Genomic DNA, 21,910 nt, shown 5'->3' on the forward strand with positions numbered 1-21,910 from the left:
GCCCTCCAGAACCTCCCCCGGCCTCGGGGGACCGCTGAGGCAACAGGAAGCTAAATTAAGGGCCAGGCCTGTCCAGGCTGGGTGGAAACCATTCAGGTCACCCAGGGGCAGCAAGAGCTCCCAGCACCTGTCCTGGGCCAGGCTGCCCACACGGCCCTCACCTTCCAGTGGGAGACGACAGTCAGCCTAGTCCACCAGGTGGTGACCTGCACCGTGAACAGCAACCCCACCCCGGCGAAGGGGACGAGGCTGCAAATGAAGCAGGCTGCCCAGGGGCGGCCTCTGTGAGAAGACCTGAAGCAGGTGAGGGAGCCAAAAGGTGCCTGGGGGAAGGGCAAGCCAGGCAGCAGGCACTGCCAGTACAAAGGCCCTGGGGCAGGAGCGTGCCTGGAGCCCAGTGAGTGACAGGGAGCCCAGGAATGCCTGAGGCCAGATAGTCAGGGCCGTGATGGTTACTGGGAGGACCGTGTCTCTGCCGTGAGTGAGGAGGGGCCAGGGCAGGTGCCAAGCAGGAGGGTTTTATCAGGGTCCCTCTGGCTGCTTGGTGTGGAATGGGATGACTGTGGGAAGGAAGGAAGGAAGGAAGGAAGGAAGGGAGGGAGGGAGGGAGGGAGGGAAGGACGGGGGGGGGGACCAATGAGTGAATTAATTGAAAGAGACGGGGTGATGGGGACAAGCATCCAGGCAGAGCTCCATGCAGAGCTGAGGGCGGCCTGTGGACCACGTGCCCCTCACCATGCCCTGCAGGTGCTGCCTGATGCCTGCGGCACTGGGGCTCAGGGCAGGCCTCTGGCGAAGCCCAGCCCCCAGCTCCACTGACTGCCTTCACTTTGCTGTCATGGACCCCGAAGCTCAGAGATGACAAGGTCACAGGGGTGCATCACTGGACACCTTCACAACCACAAAACCAGGCTCTGGGCCACTGAGGGGCCGGCAGCGTGCCCACTCCTCAGACACCGCAGGAGCCACTTCCAAGTCAATCGCATCTAGAAAGAGAGCCTGGAGAACCTCGGGACGCAGCCTGGGGCCCTGCTCCCCTGGAGCTCCTGTGAGAGGGGTGCTGGGGCTCCCTTGGCCCCCGGGACAGGGCCAGGGTTCACCACGCTCATGAGTTTCATAAAGGCCATTCAACGCCCTGGAAATTAATTTCCCCTAGGATGACAATTACATGTCAAATAAGACACCCACTGAGCAAATGATTAAGAAAAAACCCAGCCAGGGAGGCTCTGTGTGGGCTGATTCTGAGATGTGGGCTCAGCACAGAAGGCCTCACCAGGCAGTGATGAAGGAGGAACTTACTTGTTCTAATATGTGTGTCCCCCCTACACTCGCAATTGATTTCAGACCTATAACCAGCATCTGCAGGAAAGGCAGTCTTCGTCTTCTAATAAAAGGACGGTAACAGCACCACTGAGGGCTGGAGAGGGAGGAATCAGACATCCTCAAGCTGGGGGGCTGGCTGCAAGGGGACGTGGCCCGTGGCCTCGGGTGGCCCTTCACAGGCGAGGCTGGCCTGGGTCAGTGGCCAGCACACAACTGGGTGGGCTCACGTCGCCATGTGGGCTGGTGACTTCTGAAAGGTTGCAGGACAGCTGCCCCTGTGGCTATCCTTTGACAAGTGACAAACCTGAGTGGCGGGTGGTGGTGGGGATGTGAGTAGCACCCCCCTCGCACGCTGGATCGAGAAGGTGCAGGCTGAGGGGGACGCCCAGGCTGTGATGGGCCAGGTGGGCTGGCAAGTGTTCAGAGCTCAGGAAAGGGCACTAGTGGGACTGTCCTTAGTGATGTAACTGGCCTAGGTCTTGGGGACAGACCCTGCCACCTGACCCCATCCCCAGGCAGCCACTGATTCTTAAGAATTCATTTGCACTTTCTAGAATTTTAGAGAAACGGAATCACATAGCACATATTTTGGCCTGGCTTCTTTTACTCGGCATAATTATTTTAGATCCATCCAAGTTGTTGCATGTATTATCAGTTCATTGCTTTTTATTGCCAAGTAGAATTCCACTGTATGGATATATTACTGTTTGTTTATCCACTCATCAGTTGATGGGCGTTTGTTTACTTCCACTTTTTGGCTATTATGAATCCGACTGCTATGTGCATGCGTGTACAAGTTTTTGTGTGAACGTGTTTTCATTTCTCTTGGGTAAATACCTAGGAGTGGAATGGCTGGAGCATATGGTAGGTGTACGTTTAACCTTTTAAGAAACTGCTAAACTGTTTTCCAATATGCTTACACCAGTTCACATTCCCACCAGCAGATCGTAAAAGTTTCAGTTCCTCCACATTCTCAAAGGCACTTGCTATGATAAGTCATTTTAATTGTTGCCATCCTAATAGGTATGTAGAAATTTATGTCGTTTTGGTTTTAATTTGTATTTCTCTAATATGTAATGAGGCCAAGCATCATCGCTTTAAGAGAGTCTTTCCCAGAGCAAAAGTTTTTAATTTTTTAAGTCCAATTTTTCCTTTAATAAATTGTGCCTTTGGTGTCAAGTCTAAGAACTCTTTGCTTGGATCTAGATCTCAAAGATTTTCTTCTATTTTTTTCCTCTAAAGGTTTTATAGCTTTATATTTAAGTCCATGATCCACTTTGAGTTAAATTTTGTATAAGGTATGAGATTTAGGTTGACATTCATTTATTCAGCCTATGGATATCTAATTGCTTTAGCACCATTGTTGAAAAGGCTATTTTCTGTCCATTAAATTGCTTTTGCATCTTTGTTAAAAGTCAGTTGGGCATATTTCTGGGCTCTCTATATTCCATTGATCCATATGTCTGGCCTCCTACCAATAACACACTGTCTTAATTACTGTAGCGATATAATAAGCCTGTAAGTAAGTAATATAAGTAAGTGATTCCTCGTCCTTTATTCTTCTCTTCCAAAATTGTTTTAAGTTATTCTAGGTCCTTTATTTCTCCATATAAGTTTTAGAACAAGCTTGTATATGTCTACAAAATCCTAGATAGGATTTTGGTAGGAATTGCATTAAGCCTATTGATCAATTTGGGGAAACAAACATCCTTACTATGTTGAGTTTTCCAACACAGTCCATCCATAATCCATGAACATGGTATAGCTCACTATTTATTTAGGTCTTCTTTGCTTTCTTTCACCTGCGTTTTTATGCATCAAATCCTGCACATGTTTATTAGATTTATGCATAAGTAATTTATTTCCTTGTAGAAATTATAAATTGTATGTGTTTTTAATTTTGGTTCCTACATGTTTATTTTTGGTACGTAGAAATGTAATTTTTGTGTGTGTTGATCTTGTTTCCTGCTACCATGCTGAATTTTTTTGTTAGTTCTAGGAGGGGTTTTTTTGGTAGATTCTTTGGGATTTTCTATGTAGAGAATCACCTTGTCTGAAAATAGGGACAATTTTATTTCTTCCTTTCCAATCTATATGTCTTTTATTTCTTTTTCTTTACTTATTGCTCTGTGATATGTTAAATAAGAATGGTGAGAGTAGACATACTTTTCTTGTTCCCAATCTTAGAGAGAAAGCATTCAGTCTTCATCATTAAGTATGATGGTAGCTGTAAGTTTTTTGTGGATCTTTAAAAAGTTAAAGAATGTTCCCTCTATTCCTATGTATCTGAGAGTTTTAAAAATTGTGAATGGTGGAGTTCCCTGGTGGTCTAGTGGTTAGGATTCAGCGTTTTCACTGCCATGGCTGGGTTCAATCCCTGGTCAGGGAACTGAGATCCGGCAAACCACACAGGGCCACTCCCCCAACAAAAAAAATTGTGAATGGGTGTTGATTTTTTCTGCATCATTGATATGATCATAGGATTTATGCCTTCTTTAGACTGTTGAGATGATGGATTATGTTGATTGATTTTTGAATACTGAACCAGCCTAGCATATCTGGAATAAATCCCACTTAGTCATGGTATAATTTTTTTTATACATTACTGGATTAGATTTTCTAACATTTTGTTTAGAATTTTTGCATCTATGTTCATGAGAAAGTCACATCTATAGTTTTCAAAGTCCAGAGTGCTAACCATTACACCTTGGAACCTGTTTGTAGTTTTCTTTTTTTGTATTTCTTTGTCTGATTTTGGTAACAGATAAGGCAGGTCTTTAAGAATGAGCTGGGAAATATTCCCTCCCTTTCAGTTTTCCAGAAGATTTTGTGTAGAATTCATGTTATTTCTTCCCTAAATGTGTGGTAGAGTTCACCAGTAAAAACATGTAGGTCTGGAGCTTTCTTTGTGAGATTTAAAAATATAATTTCAATTTCTTTGATAGATATAAAGCTATTTAGGTTATCTGTTTCCTCTTGAGTGAGATTTCTTAGTTTTTGTCTTTCAAGAAATTCATATATTTAAGTTTTTTAATTTACTGGCATAAAGTTATTCACAATATTCTCTCATTTTCCTTTAAATATGTATCAAACCTGTAGTGATGTCATTGTTTTTATTCTTGGTATTGGTAGTTTGTGTCTTTTCTCTTTTTTCCCTGGATTAATCTATCTAAGGATTTATTACCTATATTGATCTTCTCAAAGAGCAAGGTTTTGGTTTCATTTATTTTCTCTATTGTCTGTGTATTTTCTGTTTCATTGATTTCCACTCCGATATTCATGTTTCCTTTCTTCTACTTACTTTGGGCTTAATTTGTTCTTCTTACACAACAACAACAACAAAACCCCAAACTTGTTTCTTAAGATGGAAGATTCGAGATCCTTCCTCTTTTCTATTATTGGCATCTAGTGATCTAAAATTTCCCCTACATATGTATCCCCTTAGTAGCATTCCACAGATTTTGATATGCAGTGTTTTCATTATCATTCAGTCAGTAAGACTTCGATTTCCTCATTCACCCATAGGTTATTTAGAAATGTGTTATTTATTTTCCACATATTTGGGGATTTTCTTGGAAATATTTCTGTTCTTGATGTTTGATTTCACTGTGTCATAGAACATACCCTGTATGATTTGAATCTGTTTAAGTTAGTTTTATCACATAGAATTTGGTCTATTTTGGCAAACAATCCAGGTGCACTTGAGAAGAATGTTTATCTGCTGCTGTTGGGTGGAATGTCAAACAGGTAAAGTTAGCTGAGAATGTTGTTCAAATCTTCTATATCCTTACTGATTTCTGTCTACTTGCTCTGTTCTTCTTTCTCAAGATTGTGTTGGCTATTCAGGGTCTTTTGTGTTTCCGTACAAATTTTTAAAATCTCTGTTCTAGTTCTGTGAAAAATGCCATTAGGTAACTTGATAGGGATTGCACTGAATCTGTAGACTGCAATGGGTAGTATGGTCATTTTAACAGTACTGATTCTTCCAATCCAAGAACATGGTATATCATTCCATCTGTTTGTATTGTCTTCAATTTCTTTCATCAGTGCCTTATAGTTTTCCGAGTACAGGTCTTTTACCTCCTTAGATAGGTTTATTCTTAGGTATTTTATTCTTTTTGACGTGATGATAAATGGGATTGTTTTCTTGATTTCTGTTTCTGATAGTTCAGTGTTAGTGTATAGAAATGCAACAGATTTCTGTATATTAATTTTCAATTAATATGCAAAATTTTTAAAACTAAATTCATTGATGGGCTCTAAGTAGTTTTCTGGTGGCATCTTTAGGATTTTCTATGTATAGGATCATGTCTTCTGCAAACAGTGACAGTTTTACTTCTTCCTTTCCAATTTGAATTCCTTTTATTTCTTTTTCTCCTCTGACGGCTGTGGCTAGGACTTCCAATACTATGTTGAATAAAAGTGGCAAGAGTGGGCATCCTTGTCTTGTTCCTGATCTTAGAGGAAATGCTTTCAGCTTTTCACCGCTGAGTATGATGTTAGCTGTGGGTTTGTCATATATGGCCTTTATGATGTTTGTCCATTATTTGAAAGTTTCAGGCATCCCATTCAGTTTGAAGCCTGATTTTGAACATCAAATGGGTTTTGTTCTCCAGCAAATTTCAGGGACCCCTGGGGGATACTGGAAGTTGATCCCACGTTATAAGCAGAGACTCCCTTCACACCTGGACCTCCTCCCCATGCCCATAGCACGGTCACCTCTGCTATCGGAATACAGGAATGGGGAGGGGGTTGAAGCTCTGTTTAGAGAAAAGAAAAGTAGACATGTTTATCTTGCAACCATTTGATATTAAAATTTGATGTCAACGTTGGTGGCCCAGGTGAACTTACGGTGAGGAGATAACACCCTACACATCTAACCAGCTGGCCCCGTTAGTGCCTGCTCTGTCCAGAGGGCCGGTGGTGGTGAAGGAAAGGCTGGCCAGGGGTCCTATCACTCTGTCCAGGCTGTATCAGGCATGGATACGCTTGTGTCCCCAGAAGAGAGCACTAGAATCAGCAGGAAGCTAACTTCTTGTCAGTGGGAATGTCCGGAGTGGTGATGAGCTCTCCATCCTTGGAAGGGTGTAAGCAGGCACTGGATGATGCCCTCGCAGGGGTATCACGGGGGAGGCTGAACCAGATGATGCTCTCTGCCCCTTCCATGTGGCTCAGATCCCACGACCTTGCGCTGGGAGTGAGAATCCGGCCTCATTAATTTGTAAACCTTTGCTCCTTGCCAGGAGTGCATTTCCATGGAAATGCCAGTGAACCGCATGGTCCCACAGCATCTCCCTGCATTGTCCCCTGTGGTCCTGGGTAGCCAGCGCCCTTGCCAGGACTGGCTCAGCCCTGCCTCTCTGAGGGGCCCAGGCTGTGCCTTATTCAGTTACATAACTGGCCGCTTTGAAGAGCCATGAGTCACACGGGTTAGCAAACTAGTTCAAGGTAATTTATGACTCTGGGATGCTTGGGTTTCTAAATACAACAGACAACGACAAACTGCAAAGGCTTCAAACTCCCTCCCCAAGGAGAGAGTGCCTGGCCCGGCCAGGGCAATGGCTCCGATGGCCCAGTTTACAGGGAGGGTTCACACACTAGCAGCCCGGCCTAACCCACTGTGGGTCCTGGCGAGGCCCACCCTTGAGACTCAGTGAAGACCACCTCACCTCGGCCATCCTTCCCTCCTTCACCTCTGCTGTGCACGATAAGGTGACAAGGATTTTTCTCCTGCCCTGTGGCGGTGTAGAAACTGCACTGCATTTAGAGTTGTCACATCCCAATAGGCTTGTCTTTTTATGATAATAATATTTATTTTGGGTAAGTCAGAATTCAGGCAGTAGAAACTCTGTAACTGGAAATTAACTACCTGCCCACTGCTGCCCTTGAACCCCCGGAGGGTTCTCTGCATCCCCTCCTGTGGGTCACGTTCCTGTCCAGTGCCTGTGCCCTGAGTGGCAGAGCTGTTTCCCACTGTCTGAAGGGCACTGTGGTGCCCGCCATCTCCTTTTCCCCATGCCCTTTGCACCGTGACTGGGCAGCTGTCTGGAAGCATCACAGGTGAGGTCCAGTTTCCCAGCCTTGAACCTGCCTCCAGGACTTCCTCGAGGGCCTTGTGGCCTTGTGTGCCCACACCCTTGGGACTCTGTCACACCATGTGTGACATTCTTCTAGCCTCCCAGAAGAATGAGACACGTAGCCCAGTCACCACCATCCCTGGTCACCTCAGCCAGCAGCCAGCTGACAGGTGACCCCCAGCCGCAGACAGGCCCTGCTGCCCTGCTTGACCATGCACACTTGAGGGAGCCCAGGAGACTCACCCAGGCTGCTAGCTACTTGGTTAGTAAATGGTTATTGTTGTAAGCTGCTCCATGTTGGAGTGGCTGTTACTCAGCAGAAGCTAACTGATACAGGCACCACAGAATTCTGAGCACACGGGCCTCCATGCACAGGCTCTGGGATTTATGGGCAGAGGCCTGGCTGCAGACAGATGGACTGGCCTCGGGGCTCTCGCCTCCCTGCCCTCACATTAGCCATCATCCAGGCTCTGTCCTACAGATCGGACCCCAGGCCTCAGTCCGCACTGTTACAACCGAGACACAGTCCCCCTGGCATCCCCGTGCCCAAGCCCTCTGGGATCCCCTGCTTATGGGCCCTATTCAAAGCCTTCCAGTGGCTTCCCGTGACACTCAGGATGAAATCCAACCTCCTCACCCCACCACACAGCTCTCACCACCCCTGCTCCCCTCTCAGCTTCCTGTCTCCCACCCTCTCACGCCATTCCGGGCACACTGGCCTCCAACCCACAGAACCCAGCCCTACCCCAGGGCCTTTACACGTGCAGCTCCCTGGGCTGGAATGTTCCTCCCTGGCACCTACACAGCTCCTTCCCCACTTCCTGCAGGCCCCTTCTCCAACCTGCTTTAGCAAGTAGCCAGCAGACTGCTCCTTGTCAAACGGCCCCTGCCACCCTCCAGGCCCTCCTGCTGCTTTCTTTGCTTTCAGAGCACCCAGGACCTGGCCCAACAATGCCCAAGCCATGAGGCCTCTAGTGGGAGCCAGTGGGAGCCAGCGAGAGCTAGGAAGGGGGCGGGTGGTGAGGAAGGTCAGCCTGGGGTCCTCCAGGGCAAAGAGCCTGGGTGTCCTGCAGCAGCCCGCCTTCCTCTCTGCCCGGCACCTGACGTGCTTCAGCCACTTCTAGGAGCTGGGGTCTCACTCAGCAGCACAAGCCCAAGCCCAGATTTATGGCCGTGGCACAACTGCTTACAAGCCTCCCGTGGGTGACACGTTTGCCGAAAATACCTTCACTTAAGGTGGTACTAGAGGTCTGTTCCATGGAGCATAGGAGCCCCTGCTGTGTAAAATAAAATTAAACGCCCAGCATTCAGGGCCTTTCTCAGAATTGGTAGAGCTAATTCTCTCCCTGTAGGGAGCTAGGACTCCCCTACAGCAGGCGGGAGGCCCCACGGCTGGCCTGGCCCGGCTGCAGAAGCTGGGGAGGGAGTTCTCTGGGGCCACGGAGGCCCAGGGCAGGCCCAGGTCCATCATGGACCCAGGGCTCAGGGACAAAGCTCTTCTACACTCTGCAAGGGTGGACAGTCCCCATGGGCTCTGAGCCTCAGCTTCCTCATCTGTCAGATGGGCACAAACAGTGTCTCCCTACAGGGCTGTGAGGACCCCATGAACCAGGGCCTGGCACATCACAGCTGTCATCATCGTTATCCTCTTAGGTTTAGGGTCTGGGGGCCTCCAAGAGCCTCTCTGTGTGCGAGACTGTCCTGGAACCCGGGCCCTCCTGACCCTGCGGACGGGGCTGGACAAGGATCAGGGCGGACACGGCAGTGGGCTGGACTGAGCGCTCGCTCCTGGTCATGGGTCAGGGAAGGGAGGCCACCTCCGTTCTTGGCTCGAGACCTCTGAGTGGGGCCTGTGTCAAAGGGCAGGGAGGAGCAGAGGAGGCAGAGGCCGTGACTCCGAACCCCGCACAGCAGGGCTGGAGCCCTCCTGGCGAGGACAGCCTCTCTGATCCAGGTTCCAGGGCGAGGGGGCTGCTGCTCCCAGAGTCCTCCATCTCGCTACCAGGTCAGGAGCTGGAGTTCACTGAAGCACAGGTGCTTTATTGTCCAAAGGACACGAGAAGGGACGCTGCAGGGGATGAGAAGCTGAAGCAGCGAGCACCTCTCTGAGAGGCGCCTTAGGGGAAATGTACCAGAAATGTCTCTGCGGCGGTTCAGGGGAGCCCACAGGAGGGAAATGGCAAGGCAGGCTGGGGGTTTGACCCCTCCGCTGCCAGCCCCAGGTCCCAGCCCACCAGCCCTACTGTGCACAGCCGGACTTCCAGAGGAACACAGACCCTGCCCTCGGGAAGTCCCGGCCACCCTCTACGTTGGGTCACCCCACATGGTCATACAGTCATGATGGACTCAGCCCCTCCTCCACGCTCGTGTTTCCACAAAAACATCCAGGGATCACGACACTGGGCGTTCTGGGGTCCTCGCACACACCAGAAATTGCAACGGTAAAAAGAGGGAGACAGGGAGAAGACACAGACAGGAGGCAGGAGCTCTGGGTGCTCACAAATCACCAAAGGTCTGAGGGCCCCAATACTGAGGAATTTTAGAAAGGCTTCTTGATATGAGACTGGAGAAAGGAGGCCCATTTAGTCAACGGTGCAGGAAAACTGAACATCCATGTGCGAAAATGAACTTGGATCCCTACCTCACACCACACCCCCAAGCCAAGTCCAGACATGTTAAAAACCTGCAATTGATAGTGAAAACTTTACAACTTTCAGAATAGTTTTCTATGAGGGATTATCTCTCTACAATTGGGGCTGGGAATAATTTCTTAAACAAGGAACAAAAAGCTCACTAAGCATAAAAAAAAAAGGATAGATTTGACTACAATAAAATGAAGAATTTCTTTTTACCAGAAGACAGGAAAAAGACAAACCACAGACGGCAAGAAGACATTTGGAATATGCACAACCAGCAAAGGATTAGCATCCAGAATATATACAGAACTCCTACAAATCCACCGGAAAAAGAGAAGCAGGAGCCAAAAGCCTGGAGAAGGCATTTCTTAGAGAAGGAAACAGGCACACAAATGAAAACGTGAAAATACGCTTGGCTTTACTAGTGCACGGGGAAATGCAATTAACATCCCAATATTTCACTGTATGCCCACTAGACTGGCAAAAAGTGAGGCATATGACAATACCAAGGGCCCAAGGGGGTAAAGACCTGCTGGAATTTCTAAGTACTGCTGATGAGAGAGAAAACTGGTATAACCACTGTGAAAATCACTTGGGCATTTTCTTGTAGGTGGACCATTCACACACCTTATAACCCTGCAAGTCCACTCCTGGGCATGACACAAGGCACGAGCAAGAAGATCTCCTAGATGGAAACAACCTAAGTGTCCATCATCGGATGAATGGATAAAGAAGATGTGGCACATATATACAATGGAATATTACTCAGCCATAAAAAGAAACGAAATTGAGCTATTTGTAATGAGGTGGATAGACCTAGAGTCTGTCATACAGAGTGAAGTAAGTCAGAAAGAGAAAGACAAATACTGTATGCTAACACATATATATGGAATTTAAGAAAAAAAAATGTCATGAAGAACATAGGGGTAAGACAGGAATAAAGACACAGACCTACTAGAGAATGGACTTGAGGATATGGGGAGGGGGAAGGGTAAGCTGTGACAAAGTGAAAGAGCGGCATGGACATATATACACTACCAAACGTGAGGTAGATAGCTAGTGGGAAGCAGCCGCATAGCACAGGGAGATCAGCTCGGTGCTTTGTGACCGCCTGGAGGGGTGGGATAGGGAGGGTGGGAGGGAGACGCAAAAGGGAGGGGATATGGAAACATATGTATATGTATAACTGATTAAATTTGTTATAAAGCAAAAAAATAAAATAAAATAAATTAATAAAAAAAAAAAAAAAAAAAAAAAAAAAAAAAGAAGATCTCCTAGCAGCATTGTTAATAACAGGAAAAAAGAACCCAGAAAAAACCCAAAGACTCATTGACAGGAGAATGCAAAAATAAATTGTCGAATAGTCACAGAGTTTATTTTCACACCAGTGTAAAGTAGCTATAGCTACACACAGCAGCATGAAGAAAGCTTAAGAAAGGCAAAATGTTGATTGAAAACTGCAAATCTTAGAAGTCCACACACAGTGTACCATTTTTATAAAGCCCAAGAACAAACAAAACAATATATTGTTTAGACAGATGTAGTAAACCTATGAGCAAGAGAATGACAAACACAAAATTCAGGATAGTGGAGACTCCAGGGTGGGTCAAGATTCAAATTATTAAGAAGGTCCTAGTTCTGGAGTTGAGTGGTGTATTCACAGATGTTCATTATTTTACTATCCTTTATAATGGACAAAATGCATTAAATATTACAAAGATATAGGCAAGGAGAAAATAGAGGAGGAACACAGTGTGGATCCAGACAGATCCAGTATGACTGATTCCCTGTCACACAGTTCACTGTTTTCTCTTTGCATCCCAGTGGGTACCCAGAGGCCAGACCAGGAGGTAGAAGAACCTGGGCCTGTTTCTCCATAAGCCAAATAACAGGCTGCACCAGGAATGACAAATGGCTGGCACGCATTAACACAGGTCTCCCTTTCCTCACCCACTGCAGACATTACTAATGGATTGCAGCACTCTTTCACGTTGAGCACATATACAGCTTTGGACTCTTCCTCAGCTTCACACTGCAGGCTGCCGGTGACGGTCAATCAAAGATGGAACACTAAATGATGCCTGACTTGGAGAGTCCAGCCAGCTCTGGCCTGGAAGATTTGAAGCCCAGCTGGTAGGCAGAAGCTGCTCTGAAAGCCAGTGCCTCTCGAAGAGCAGCCCACTGGCCTTGGAGCTGGCCAGTGGAACCTCAGCTGCTACAGTGCCTAACCCTGTGGCCTCCGGTCTCTGGAGCCCCTCGCTGCCCCCCTGCCATCCTCCTGGGCCCCCAGGTTGCCTGCTGGGCAGGCTCACGTCTACACAATGCTGGTGAGTTTCGCCGGACTTGAAACCAGCTCCGCTAGCACAGAGGGCCAGGCAGGATCATCACCCCCTCCAGTCTCCAGGGCACGTCCTTGCCGAGTGTTATCCAGGCCCCCAGACAGAGGGACTGCATTCCTCTCTCCACCTTTGCCTCCTCAGGCCCCAGGCCTTTGTCCCTTTGTTCCTGTCCTCCCCCTGCCTGGGGAGCCCCCATCTCCCCCGGCCCCCCATCTGCTCCCTCCCCAGCAGGAGTTAACTTCCTTCGTCTCGACATCCAGGATGCACAGGTCAGCTTCCTCACGGAGAACTTGTGTGCCGGGTCAGGGTCCAGTTTCTGTGGGTGTCTATCCCCCCAGTTCAGGGAGCCCCTCAGTGTCCACCTCACAACTGGCATGAAATTAATAATATCACCAGGGCAACAACGATCCCTTGGAATAAGTGGGCTTTTCCAAGCCCGGTCCACTGACTGCATGAGCCTCACACCAGGGAAGTGGACAGTGGGGGACACACTTCACTTCCCTTCCTAACAACCAGAAAATCAAGGGCCGTGAAGGGGGGTGACTTTCCAGCATCACGCCCACTTTCCCACCTTTTGGGGGGCTGCGAGCTTTCCTGCCACATCCCATCAGGGCCCCAAAGCCCCAGGCCTGTGTGGACATGCCTCCCTCCCCAGCACAGGGGACGCTGAGTGACCGGGGTCACTAGTCACCGAGCAGCGGGCTCGCCTGGTCTCACCCTGCCCTGAAGACTATTTTAATAACGCAATCATATCCGAGGCATTACATCCAGCGACATGGTGCTTTGGGTGATTCATCTCGCTGCCATTTTATTCATCTTATGCAAATATTAAATGGCTGCTGGGACTGTGGGCACAGGAAGTCTTGATTTACTAGAAAGAACTGTGGCAGGTTCTTAGGAACTTAAGGCACGCAGACATCTCCAATGAACAGACAGAGCGCTCTCCTGCTGCTTCATCCCCAACAAAGCCAGCCACGTGCCCACACAGGGTCCACCTGACCCCAGGCCAGAGTGCGCCATGACACCCAACGTGTGGAAGGGGCTGGAACCTGCTATAATCATCACTGTCCACAGACTCCAAACACCACACTCTGCTTTTCACCTGCAAAGGCACCAAAACAATACCGCTTGGGTTCGCAGGAACACAGATGCCAGGTGTTCATTTCTGGTCCCGGCTGCTCCCGGGTGCATCCTCTTTCAAGCCTTGGACGCTCCGGGCACACTGCTTCTTGCTCTATGATTCTCCCACCAGACCCCTAGCAGGGGTGGGACTGGAAGCTCACCTCCAGATGCTTCCTCAGACAACACTCGTTGCCCTTGGAAGGCTCCTGCCCACTACTCAGAACGGACAGTCCTGAAAACTCGTAACAGCCCATAGTAGGTGCGCAGTGTGTAACAGAAGCGGGGCGGCGCTGTTAGCACGCACGCCGAGCTACCGTTACCAGGCAACCGTTACTGCGAGATCGCTAGCGCACACGGTTAACCTTAGTACAAGACTGCTGCCGCGGCGATTAGAGGTGGGCCGGAAGGCGGAGAGTGCAGTAAGAGGCGGATCACCGCCTTCTCCCCGGGGCTCTCCAGGCCCTCAGGGTACCCAGCCCCGCAGGGACTCCCTCCTCTTAGCCAGGCCTGGACCTCGGAGGGCGAAAGTCGAGCCTTGGGACCTTGCCCTTTCTTGTCAGAACAGAGAATAACATTTGTTTGGGTGGAGGGTTACAGGAACGTCGTTCCCTGCCCAGGTCCCGACCTCAAGAACAAAGGATCTGACACCGAGAAGTTCTCAACAATTAACCACGCCCCTCGCTCACCTCTGGGGGTTTTTAAGGCATGAGCCACCTGTCTCCTTGCACAGCCCTGCAATAAACCTTTCTCTGCTCCACACGCCGACATTTTCGCATTGTTTGGATTCACTGTGCATTGGGCACATGGACTTGCATTCTGTAACAAGTGGGCATTTGTTGGGTGAAAAAATGACAGTAATGAGACACAAAAAGCAAGCCTTGAGGCTGGGAGGGGACCCCCAATCCTGTCTTCAAACAGGAGGTCTTGCTCCTTTTTGGTGTGGGTAGGAAGGGAAGAGGGGCTGCCATGAATTCTTTTGTAAACAAAGGACAACAGGGTGCGGGAAGAGGATGTGAGCCGGCACATCTCAAGAAACTGAGCACAGAGGACACAACGGCTAGACCCTCACCCTTGCCCTCCGGGACCTCACACTGTCTCCTATGCCGAAACAGGGTGAGGAGCTCACAAGTTTCCTCAGAGAGGGTGGTCACATGACCACAGCCAATCAGCATATTCCATCCTCCTTGGCTACTGTGATTGGCTCAATGTGACTAATCAGGTCCTACGGGTCAGGCCAGGCACTGGAATCTGGGGAAGAGAAGCTCTATTTCTGTTGGGAGCCAAGGGGATAGGACACCAGCCTGTGACTGTTGGTGACCCTCTTGCTTTCATAAAAGGAGAGCCCATGTGAGGGTGACACCAGTAAGCAGAGCTGAGAGGTCGGGAGAGATGATTCCTGCTGACTTCACTGAGCACCCAGATACAGCCTTGCCTGAAGCTGTTGCCTTTAGACTTCTTAGTTACATACATTGTTCTTTCCCACTTTGCTTGCTAGTTTAAACCACTTTGCGCTTTCTGTCACTAGCTATCAAAAAAATTTTTGACCGTTCCTTCTAGCTGGCTAAATGGAGCGCCCGGCACTGCCACAGTATGGATTTAGGCTAGCTTCAAGGAAGAACTTGCAGATAACACTACGAGACTCCATTCTAACTGGAGATCCAAGTGGATCTAAGCAGTATCTGTTGAGATACATTACCCCAATTAATCCTCATGGAATTAACCCAGTTAAGGTAGCAACCGATGTCCCCATTTTGGAGGACAAGACTGAAGCTCAGAGAAGGGAGGTAACTGCGCTGTAGTGACGAAGTGTGGCCCCAGACAGAACCCCCAGATCCTGCTTTTTGAACTCGGGGAAACCACATGGTATGGCTTGGCCATGGGATGGGGCTAAGGCACCCAGCGCCACACCAGCTACTGTGGGGGCCTGAGACTTGGTGACCGCCACGCGGCTGCTCCGAGACTCACAAAAGCAATTCACACTAAAGACAGGAGGGGGACCTTCCTTCACCAGCCCCTCACACACACACCCAGCTCCCCCCACACCCAGCACACCTTTCTCTTGCTTTGTGTGACAATTAGAGTAGTGCTCATGCGACCACAGGGGCAGTCCCCCATCCAGGGGCTGTAGCTGCTACAGGGGAGGTCAAGCAGTTCCTATTGACCCTCACCTCCTACTACCATACCTGGGGACCTCTCCTTCCTTTGGGCCTTGGGAGACCCTATTCCCCACTGGCTCACCAGAGGTCTTTTCCAGAACATGCAGAGAACCTCACTCAGTTTGGAATGAAATGTATCCAGTCCTGCCCTTTCCACATCTCCCTTGAAACTCAGCTCATGTGCTCCTTTCTCTGCATCGCAGCCCTCGTGGCTGCCACAGGAAGAGACCAAGCTGACACAGAATTGACAGCTCAGCCCTGGAAGGCACATGTGAGGTGAGATCTGATAGCTGGGAAACTGTTTACAAGGGACCTTGCTCTTCATGATGTAGAGGCTTTAGAAGCCCCCCTTCCAGGGTCTGGAAGCAGTGCTTGGGCCAAAATGAATCCGCAGGCATTGTGATGGCTGGGGGCTTCTGGCCGTGGTGGGGGTGGGGCGAGGTCCCTGAGGTTCTAAACGTCCACTGTGTGCAGGCTCAGGGTGCACAGAGAAGAGAAGGCAGAGGCCTGCCCTGTAGGTGTTCACAGACCAAATGTGGTCGAGCCAGACAGGCAGACAGGGCACCACAGCACCTGAGCTGCTTTCACGGGTGAAGGGGACAAGGGCAGAGACCCAAGTCCGCTGGGGAACTGGTTAAGGACAGAAAATTTTCAACTGAGACTTGAAGGCTGTATCAGTTAGTCATATGTTTGGCTGAAGTGACAGAAATCCCTGCTGAGAGTGACTTAAACTACATAGGCATCTAACATTTAATGTTTAAAGACAATGTAAGAGGGGGCTTCCCTGGTGGTGCAGTGGTTAAGAATCCGCCTGCCAGGGGAGGGGACGTGGGTTCGAGCCCTGGTCCAGGAAGATCCCACATGCCGCAGAGCAACTAAGCCCGTGTGCCACAACGACTGGGCCTGTGCTCTAGAGCCCGTGAGCCACAACTACTGAGCCCGCAAGCCACAACTACTGAGCCCACGAGCCACAGATAGAAGCCCACATGCCTAAAGCCTGTGCTCCACAACAAGAGAAGCCACCGCAATGCGAAGCCCACACACAGCAACGAAGAGTAGCCCCCACTCGCCGCAACTAGAGAAAGCCCGCGTGGAGCAACGAAGACCCAATGCAGCCAAAAAAATAATAAATTTTAAAAAATGGTTAAAATGGTAAATTAAAAAAAATAAAGACGTGAGAGATGGGAGGTCCAGAGGTAGTCTGGTGGCCCAACAATGTCATCAGATGCCACCCACCTCTCTACTGCACCATTATGAGAATGTTGGTGTCGCTCCCTCATGGATGCAGGGTGGCTGCCTCTGCTCCAGCCATCACCTCTGCATCGTTAACACTCAAACCAGAAGCAAGGGGGTACCCTCTTCCCTGTGCAGCTCTTTCTTTTCAGGAAGGAAAATCTCTCACAGAAGCCCCCACAGACTTCCTCTAATATGTCACCGGCCAGAACTGGGTCATGAGCCCTTGTCCTGACCAATCACTAGTGAGTGGGGGGGAAGCAGCTGCCATGACTGGCTTGGACCAACTGTGATTCCTCCAAATTGAGCATCCACGGGAAGAAGGCGGGGTGGCCTGGGCAAAGGCTGCTGGGTAAGCAACCAACACCATCCTGCCATAAAGGAGAAATGCACAAGGGAGCTGAAGGTTCAAAGACAAGGGATCAAGAGAGCAGGAGAAGCAGCACAGGCAGAGGTTCAGAGGTGCCAGGGATGAACTGGGGGCTCGGGATCACCGGTGGTTCACTGCTGCAGGAACACAGCACAGGTGGGGAAGGTGGGCAGGACCTCACAGGAGGTTTTCTGCCTGGAGAGAGGCAGGCCCTGGGCAACGGGGAGCTACTGAGAGTAAGAGAGCGAGTGCAGGAGCAGATGGGAAATCACGGTGCACGGGGGCCCCTGTGCTTAGGAGCTGGGCAGAGCCATTCAGCGATGGGCAGTAATGTCGCTAATAGACTCCAGAGGCCTCTGTTCAAACAGATGATTGTAATTGACAAGAGACAGTAAACATGACCTTGGGTAATGAATGTGCTGCTGGCAGCTACCTGTTTCTGGATATTAGAACGCACGACAGCGCTGCCATCACACCTGCTTCACCCACACCTCTTTTCTCCCACCTGCCCCCAGCCCAGCCTCGGGCCCGCACAGCCCAGGGCGCCCAAACAAGCCAGCACTTTGTGTTGTAATTTACACAGGGCGCCCCCATGTCCGAGGGCAAGGGTCACTGGGTTCCAGTTTACAGAGGAGAAAACAGAGGCTGGACGCGGGTGAGGGGCTTACTGGTGAGTGGGGGGGGTGGGATTCCAATCCACCATCCCCTTTATGACTTCAGAACGGGACAGCCTCCCCACCCCCGGCCAGGATGCTTGCTAGATGGGGAGGCCTTTTCTCTACACAACGTTCAGCCCTGCAGAGGGCACACGCGGGACCCCACAGACATGTCAGTCCTCCCTTATGACCTGGGTGGGCCTCCTGGGCCTGGCATGAGGAGTGCCCTGACCCATGGGGACCACAGTCCATGGGTGCACACGTGGGCAGGTGTGCCCAGTTACGGTCCCCCAATGCCCAGACAATCACATCCTGGAATTGAGGTGGGCGCAGGGGTCAGGTGGTCATTTCCAGCCTTAAAGGGCAAACTGTCATCATCCAGGGGGCTGATTTTTTAAATTAAATTACATATTTACGACCCAGCAGTCAAGCTCCTTTGTCAGCAACTGCGTAAGCTTCAGCCTCTCAGCTTTTATTTCTCTCTGGGACTGAGTTCTTAGCATCAAATTGAGTCCGATTATGCACATAAATACTGTCCCTTTCATGTGTCACCTTCAGTATAAGAGGCCACCCCAAACTCTCCCTCCCTTCCCCTTGTCAACACCTCCACAGAGGCTGGCAGGGCTCTTTTAATGCAGTTCTGCAGATTTGTGAGCTAAGGATATAGAATAACGAGAGAGGAGGGGCTGCCCCACAGGAGGGCAGGGTGGGCGGCGGTGATGATTCACCTGTAAAACCTCAGCTGGCAGAAGTGTCAGCAGCAGCAGGAGAGCAGCAGTCAAGGGCTGAGCAGGTGCAGAGTAAGTGGATTAAGCGTTAATCCAGCAGCCTCTGGGACGGCCGGCGCTGGAGCACAACGCTAACCGTGGAAGAGGGAGGGTCGCCAGTGCCTGGACCCCCGCCTTCTAGAAATCGGGGTTATGTGGCTTTGAAACCAGAGCACTGGAGTTCTTGGGGGCTCCACCTCTTGGTTAGTTATTAAAAGCAAAAGGAGCCTCAGTTTCTTCATCTGTAAAATGAGAATATTGAAGTCTCTCCCTCCTAGGGTGGGAAGAGGGATTAAATGGGGCGACCCGTAGAGCACAGGAGCTGGCGTGGCTGAGCGAGCACCCAGGCACGCCGTCACTGTACAACCACTGTCTTCCAGGATCGACACACTTCTCCCATGAAGTCTCAAACAGTAAATATTTCAGGCTTTGTAGGGCCTACGGACTCAGTCCCAACTACGGCCCTCTGTTGCTGCAGGGCAAACGCAGCTTTTGTCCACGCCCTCACCCCTGCTCTCTCATTTTTAAAAATTGAGATATAATTGTCACGTATCATGGTGTTAGTTTCAGGTGTACAGCATGATTTGATATATGTCCATATTGTGGAATGCTCACCACCGTAAGTCTAGGTAACATCCAGCACCACACAGAGTCACAGTGTTTTTCCTTGTGACAAGAACTGTTAAGATCTACTCTCTTTGGAACTTCCAAATACACAACACGGCGTTGTTAATGATAGTCACCCTGCTCTACAGGACATCCCAGGACTTACTTATGGTATAACTGGGAGTTTGTACCTTTTGACCCTTTCATCCATTTCTCCTTCCCTGCCCCCCACGTCTGGCAACCACCCATCTGTTCTCTGTGTCGATGAGTTCCGGTTTGTTTTTTTTCAGATTCCACATATGAGATTGTATGGTACTTGTCTTTCTCTGAGTTGCTTCACTTAGCATGACGCCCTCAAGGTCCATGTTGTCGCAAATGGCAGGATTTTCTTCTCTTTTTACGGCTGAATTACATTTCATTATACACACACACACCCCACATTTTCTTCATCCATTCATTTCTCTATGGACACTGAGGTTGTTTCCATGTCTTGGCTTTTGTAAATAATGCTGTAATGAACATGAGGGTGCAGATATTTCTCAGCATGGTGATTTCCTTTCCTTCAGATAAATACCCAGAAGTGGAATTGCTGGACCATATGGTAGTCCTCTTTTTAATTTTTTTGTGGACTTTCCATACTGTTTTCCACAGTGACTGCACCAATTTCCATTCTTATCAACAGTGCACGAAGGTTCCCTTTTCTCCACACCCTTGCCAACACTTGCTGTTTTTTGTCTTTTGATGACAACCATTCTGACAGGTGTGAGGTGATACAATATCTTATTGTGGTTTTGATTTGCATTTCCCTGATGATTAGCAATGCTGAGCATCTTGTCACGTACCTGCTGGCCCCGTGAATGTCTTCTTTAGAAAGATGTCTATTCAGATCCTCTGCCCATCTGTAAACTGGATTGCTTGGTCTTTTGCTGTTGAGTTGTATGAGTTCTTTATATACTTTGGGTATTAACACCTCATCAGATATGTGATTTCTAAATACTTTCTTCTGTTCTGGGGGCACCTTGACCCCTGCTCTCTGGATGACGGGGTCCAGGCACTGGGGAGGTTCTGTTTTTCACCCTTGTGTTTCCAATAGTGGGTGGGGCTGTGTTCTGATGAAACTGTACATGGCCGTGGATCACTAACCCCTTTTCTAGGAGGCCAGCTACAAGGAGAGTGGTGGGTGGGCATGATTCCCCTGAAGTCACTGGGCAGACAGTCACATGCTCAGGAATTCACATCTCCTGGCCCAAAAGTGATGGGCGATTTGTAAAGGGAGGACCTTGCCGCTAAAACACTGAGCAGGTGCTCTAGTTCCTTGTTGGAACGACCTGGAAACCAGGTTGTGGGGAACAGGGAATTCCCTCAAGTCACAGAAGCTCAGTTGAGACTTCCTGGGATGCTGTGACCTGCTCTGAGCCACTGTCACTGAGGAGGGAAGGGCCTCAGGCAGGGGCGGGAGGACCTGCTGGCCTGCATTTGCCCTGCTTGTCAAGGATCAGCTCTGTGATGCGTGGCACATGTGCTTTGCTTTGGGCATGTAAGAGGAGAGGTTCTTTGGGGAGGACTGGCTTTTTTCTCTGGCTGAGGGCCTACTGTGTGCCAAGCACAGCAGTCCTCCGACTCAGGGTTGGAAAGCCGGGCACGGAGAGGTCGGGGAACATTTCCAGGTCCCACAGCTGGCAGGGCAGAGCTGGGGTCTGACGCAGACCTGACGTCCAGGCCACACTCTCCCTCCTTTCCGCGGAGCCATCACGATCCACACATCAGCGTCCCACAGAGGCCTGGGCATCGGCGCGGGGAGCCTCCCTGCCTAACAAGCCAGGATGCCGCTGTGACAGGGAGGCCGGGGCGTTTCCCGAGTCCGTGATGCCCAGAGGCTGCTCTCAGTGAGGGGCCCGGCGCACACACTCTGGGCTGAGTCCTGGCTCTGTCCTTGGGGCGTCACTGAGTCCTCCGAGCCTCAGTTCTCCTGTCTATGTGGCACTGGAATCAACAGGCACTTCACAAGGTTCTGAGGAACCTACAGAATCGTTGAAGCAGTGCCCAGCACGCAGGGGGCACCATGGGGTCATCTGTACTGGTCTTCTTACCTTCTCCTCTCTTCTCTGCTGGATGAGCAGGAGACCTCGTGGGGGCCAGGCCTGTCCTAATCCTCACCCCCACTCAGTGTCCAGCAGGGAACGGTGCCAGGCTCGACTCTGTCGTCTGCCCCCTCCTGGGCATCACTGTTCCCGCACCTCGGCTGCCTGGAGACCGTCCTCCAGAAGCCTCTCTGGGCCTCCCCACTGCCTCACTGGCATCCCCCGCAACCCGGGGGTTCTTCCAGCGCCCTCTGGCCCTTGGCCCCCACACCTTCTCCGTGCTGGGTGTGAGTGAGGTGATGGACATGCCGTGTCTCCTTGATGGTCTGGGGGAGCCCGACGCCCCAGTCCAGCCCACGGCCCCGAGAGCCCAAGGTGGGGAGCAGGGCTTGTCTTCCTTCATCCATTAATTTACTCAGAGATTCTTAGCATCTACTTTGCTGGGTGGTTACGGGGGACAGAGAGACAAGGTGAATGCAGGAGAGCTGGACAGAGATGGGACATCAGCACAGCATGAGCAGGGGGTGAGCCCAAGCTGGTCTCA

The sequence above is a fragment of the Mesoplodon mirus genome (assembly GCF_964341445.2).
Source record: "Mesoplodon mirus genome assembly, chromosome: 12".
Lineage (NCBI taxonomy): Eukaryota > Metazoa > Chordata > Mammalia > Artiodactyla > Ziphiidae > Mesoplodon > Mesoplodon mirus.